This window comes from Felis catus, chromosome B1 (genome assembly GCF_018350175.1).
Source record: "Felis catus isolate Fca126 chromosome B1, F.catus_Fca126_mat1.0, whole genome shotgun sequence".
Taxonomy (NCBI): Eukaryota; Metazoa; Chordata; class Mammalia; order Carnivora; family Felidae; genus Felis; species Felis catus.
Window position 1 is genome coordinate 150153310 of NC_058371.1, and position 6003 is coordinate 150159312.

Consider the following 6003-nt stretch of genomic DNA (forward strand, 5'->3'; position numbering starts at 1 on the left):
CTCCTTCTAAAAGGTGCTAGAAATGCCGTCTCCGGCGCTGCCCACCTTCTTTCAGCTGCCTGCAATGCAGACATACTGGGCAGAGCTCAAAGAGCCACACCAGACCAGGAGATGACCTTGAGGAAGGAAAGCATGCAGAAAGCTGGGGGCCTGGCTCCCTGATGATAGGTTGTAGCCACCGTATCAGCCCTGGAATCCGCACCTCCAGATCCAGAGAAATTGATCTGAATTCTGTTAAAACCACATTACACCAGGCAACATAACCTTAATTGGTAAACATAAATTTTTATGTGGATACCTACCACATCTTTATCTCTAAACTCATCCCCCTGAGTCTTAGATTCATGTGTTGAAATAATTACTGATCATTTCCTTATTGACATCCCTTAAGTACCTTAACATTATCTTCTCCACACTGAGCTCATAACATCCCTCCACTACTCTCCCTAACCTGGCTCCACCGCGTTTGGAATTTTACCACAGTTGCAGCATCCAAGGAGAACCCATATGGTGGTCCTGGACCTCCCTGCTTCCTCTCCCGTCATTCCAATCAGCCATCAGACCCTTCAAGTGCTTTTGTCCTCCTAAATATTTACCAAGTCTGTCTCCTTACCCCTCCATCCCTCTCACACATCCCCAGTTCAGCTTCTCATCATCTTCAGCCTTTCCTGGGTGCATGAAAGGTGATTCTGCCTTTAACTCTATCATCCATACACGTAGTTTGTACACATGTCAAAAAGGATTTATTTAAAAAGCAAATTGGATCCCATCATCTCCTGCTTAAAACATTTCAAGAGCTCTGCAGCAACAGGCCCTTGATCTTGGTGCACAGGGTCATGGTCTGCTCCTACTTATTACATAATTTTCATCACCACTCTTCTCTGTCCTGTATTTCATACTTGGGTAATACCGCAATTTTTCATTTCTAGAACATGCATGGATCTTCATACTCAGACCATTCCTTTTGCCTGGAATTCTCCTCCTTTCCCCTTAAATTTTCTTTTGTATAGTGCATATTCTTCCTGACCTAATTTGGTCCCATCTCCTCTGGGAAGCCTTCCTGGACTGCCATCTCCCCCCCCCCCCCCCCCCGCCAGACCAGTTTTCAGTGTGGAGGAGTGGGGGGTGGGGGTGGGGGGTTTACCCGGCAACCTTATATCGAAGACACATTAACATCTTCTTATTTTTGCCTCGGTCTCTTTCTGGCCTCACTTATGAAAATACTGATAGCAAAGAATTGATCGGTTTTAAAAATCACTGTCTTGACTCCAGCCTGCAGAACCCTTCCTTGAAGGAGGGAGAGAGGGAAAGGGGGAGAGCACAGAGAGGGAGCAAAGTTCACAAGAGCTGTTCACTTCTTTAGGTGCACAGCCCTCCCCGTTAGAGTAGGGGCAGGTTTGAAAAAAATCAGAACCTTGCCTACTGGATATTAATCGAGCTTGTTGAAGTGTCATCCTGAATCACTACAACCTGGCTTATCATCCTATTCTGAAGAGGAAGAAAATGCTTTAGCAGCTCGCTGGAGCCTCAGGAAGGCTCTACGAAGACGGCAGGGGGCAGGTATGTAGTGCCAGGTGTGGCTTCCAACAGGAGAATTGCTGAGAAGCTTTGTCACAGCGAGTGCAGATGAACTCAACCTGCCCGTTTGGCTGTTCCTTTGAAGGGTCAGAGAGGCAACTTACATTTCTTGGGCATCTACTGAATGACCCATTATGCCTAGCATTTCCTGAAAGTTCTGCAAACCCATATTCAGAATTTTGGTATCCCATGGGGGTCTAGTAGCTTTCTGTTGAGAATTAGGTCATATGCACTTTGATGTAGGGTCTGCTTTTATAAAACAGGGCATTATATAATATATCTATAAAAGTAAATTTATCAGTAAATGATGCTGGACATTTTGAAGTATAAATATGAACTTTTTTATCACTTCTTTTTTAGGGTTTGTTTACTTTTGAGAGAGAAAGGGGAGGAGGAGCAGAGAGAGAGAGGGAGACAGAGGGTCTGAAGTGGGCTCTGTGCTGATAGCAGAGAGCCAGATATGGGGCTTCAACTTATGAACCGTGACATTATGACCTGAGCTGAAGTCAGATGCTTAACCTACTGAGCCACCCAGGTGCTCTGATATGAACTTAAAAAAAATTGTTTATTTATTTTTGAGAGAGAGAGAGAGCACAAGCAGCGAAAGGGCAGAGAGAGAAGGAGACACAGAATCCGAAGCAGGCTCCAGGCTCTGAGCTGTCAGCACAGAGCCCGACATGGGGTTCGAACCCATGAACCGTGAGATCATGACCTGAGCTAAAGTCGGCTCCCAGCGGAGCCACCCAGGCACCCCTAAATATGAACTTTTTAAAAATAGTGAACAAGGATCTTGTAAAATCTGAGGGATTTTAGCCAGGTTATTTTAGCTGTGTCCACTGCTAGTTACAAATTTCCTTTTTCTCTGTGAAAGAGCTGTTGCTAGCCCACAGCGTCTCTGCATTAGGTCTGCTCAGTTTCTTGCTTTTCTCCCTTCTCACAGCTGGAATTGCAACAGATGGGGTTATCGAGTGCAGAGAAAGAGATGAAATTAACACAGGTAATGAGCAGTACTTTTACTGATGGAGGAATTTTAGTTCATTTGGGAAAATTCCAGACGCTCAAGACTTGCAGTAAGATAAATCAAAACCTAGTTTTGGGAAATAAAAAGGGTAGAGCTGCAATTTAACATTTATCCAGAGCCAACATCACACTTAACATGGCGTGAGGAAGAGGAACAGCTTGGGCACTGGCCTCTGCCTGGTTTGTTGTCTAAGAAAAAAGCTTTTGGAAGTTGGAACCACTTCATATTTTAATTGGTTCACATGGGCATTTAAAAAGTGCATTTGGTTAAGAGGATGCCACTTGTTCTTTAGAGGCTGATAGTTTCTATTTATCTACATCTACTCAGGAAGCATTGGAGTAGGCTGATGCCACGGGGTGACTAAATGTCATAAAGGAGTTAGAGGCTGTTTTCACACTGAGAGGAACTAGGGCTTTAATGATCCTTGCAATCCTTCCTTTGTTTGTTCCTTCCTCCCCTCACTCCCTTCCTGCTTCCCTCCTCCTCTTTTCTACAGTATTTACTGAGTGTCTACTATTATTTTTGGTGTGAGAGATAGAGCAGTGAACAAAACAGACAAAAATCCCTGCATTCAGTATAGTCTAACTGAGGAGACAGATCTTAAAGAAGACAAATGTGAAAATACGGAGTACGGTAGAGTGACGAGCACCAAGGAGGAAACTAAGCGGGTGGAGGAAGTTTATGTGCATGGTTGTTAATTTCAGATAGCGTGGTCAGGAAGCTCTCACTGAGATGATAGCATTTCAGGAAAAATCTAAAGAGGTAAGGAAGTAAGTCAGGTGGATTTTTGTGGGAAGAGCATTTTAGGAAGAGTGACCAGCAAGAGCAAAGGCCCGGAGGTAGGAATGTACCTGTGTCTTTGAGGAATAGTAGCAGGCAGGCTGGTGTAAGGAAGGGTGAACTTAGTGAGACATGGCCAGAGAAGGAAGGGTGAACTTAGTGAGACATGGCCAGAGAAGGGTGAACTTAGTGAGACACGGCCAGAAAAGTGAGACCAGACTGCATGGGGCCTTGAGGTCTGTAAGGACTTTGGGCTTTACTCTGAGTGAAATAGGAAGTTGTCTGGGGGTTTGGAGCAGAGCAGAGACATGCACTGTCTTATATTTTAAAGAGATCCCATGGCTGCTGTTTTGACAATAGACTGAAAATGGGCAAGGGCAACATCAGGAATTCTAGTTACAATGCTATTACAACAGTCTAAGCAAGATGTGATGGTGTCATGGACCAGGCAGGCTATCAGAGGAAGGTGTAAGAATTAGAGGATTCTGCATATATTTTGCAAGTAGAGCGAACAAATTATGCTAGTGGATTGTGTGTATAGTGTGAGAAGAAGATAGAAATCAAGGATGATGCCAAGGTTTTGGCTTGATACTGAGATGGGGAAGATTTGGGGGCAGGCATATTTTGGTTGGAAATGGCAAAAACTCAGTTTTTGCCTGTTAACTTTGAGATGCCTGTTAGACATCCAAGTGGAGATGTCAATAGGCAGTTGGATATACTGGGCTGGTGTTCAGAGAAGCATCTTGGATGAGACAGGAATTTGGTAGTTATCAGCATGTGGATGGCATTGACGGTCATGAAGCTGGATGAAATCACAAGATAGGAAGGCAAAAATGTCCCCAAACTAAGCCACTGGATACTCCAAATTTGAGATTTGGGCAAATAATTAGAAAGTAGCCAGGAAAATGGAGGGAAAGCACCCTGGGAGGGAAGAGGGAAGCTAGGGAAGTTTGATAGGTCATAGACTCTGAGTGAAAACAGTGTTTTAAAGCAGAGAGTGACCAATAGTATCAAATGCTACTTATAGGTCTGCTAAATGTTACCAACATGTCTGAGAATCCTTCATGTGGAAGGCCTTGGTAGCCTTAGCCAGAACAGTATTATAACTGAACTTGCCACTTGGGGTGCATTAAATTGAATACAACACAGGGGAGTGCTGAAGGGCAAAGAACTTTTTATTTGTTACAAGTAACAAGACAGGGAGATAGCTCTCAAAGCCCTGTCTCCCCGTGGTGCTAGTCCAGGAAGCTTTGATTCAGTGTATTAGGGGTTTGATTCAGTGTATTAGGGTCAGGGAGCTTGCATATACATTAAGGAACTTATACATATTCTATTACTTAGGCACTTCAGTTTGATTGTGCATGGCTAGTAAGTCAACATGCTAGTGCCTACATTGTATGTTCAAAAAGTGTTGAAACTCACCCCCAGCCATAGGAGATCTTAGTATTACACTGAGCTAAAGGTAACTTTAAAACAACTCAGGAGGTCTTCTGCACAGGTTCTCAGCTCCAAAATGGCTTATACTGGCTCATGGAAGGGAGTATTGGGTGAAACACCTAGCTGGGGGTCTCCTTGGCAGGAGTTGCTGGTTTTGCAAAACAAGACACATTTCTTCCCTGCTTTTGTCCCTTCCTCCTCTTTCCTCCTGTTGATAGCTTTCTGTCCTCTGATCTAAGTAACTCCATTGCATCCTAGCTAATAGGGGCAGAGGTCTCCTGAGAAGGTGGACACTGTTGACTGGAGGCCCAAGAGGTCATGCTAGCAGCTGTCCTGGTGTCACTTCTTCTGGTCCCCAGGGGTCTTTTCCATCTCAAGAGACCTGAAATCTAAAAAGTATCTTTATTATTTATGTTAGAGATTTCCTTTGGTACATTTGGTGATTATATCTCTAGTGTAGTGCTAATGAACGGCCTGTCCTACAGATTCCTTTAAATGATGAATAAGCATTTCCATCCCTTGAGCCTCCACTAATGTGTTCCTTGTTTGGTCTGCCTTGCCTAGGGATGAGATTATGATAGGGAAAGATAGGATAAAATAGACAGAGGGGGGAAAGTTAGGACCTGAGGTCCCTGGGTGGGGAAAACCATGTATGTTAAAACAATGCTGGGAGCATCTGACCAGAAGCAAACTCCCTCAGGCTTAAGGTTCCTCTTAGGATTGTAACAGATACCACATATTCCCCTCAGGTTTCCCTCAGGAATTTGACAATCAAAATACCTAACTAAAATAGGTAAACCATAATACTTATGTTACATGAGGGACGGCATGACCATAGTCTGATTCCTCACATGACAGATTCAAGCCCATCGGGAATGGACAACCCAGCAGCTAGAGTTATCAAGCCAATAAGGGTAGAACCTGAGAGGGAACAAGGGGGAATGGAAGTTGGGTGGGGGGAATGACCAGAACCTTATAAAACAAAGTCCTTTGCTTATAGTCAGGGGTATTCACTTTTGAATGCCCCCTCTCTGTAAGGAGAGCTTTCATACTATTCTTACTTTCTAATCTTAGACTCTAATAAACTTTTGCCTGCTGCTCATCTTATTCTGTGTCCACCACTTCATTCTTCGAAGCGGCGAGACAAGGAACCCCAGGTATTGAGGTAAAAAATCCTGCAGCAATAT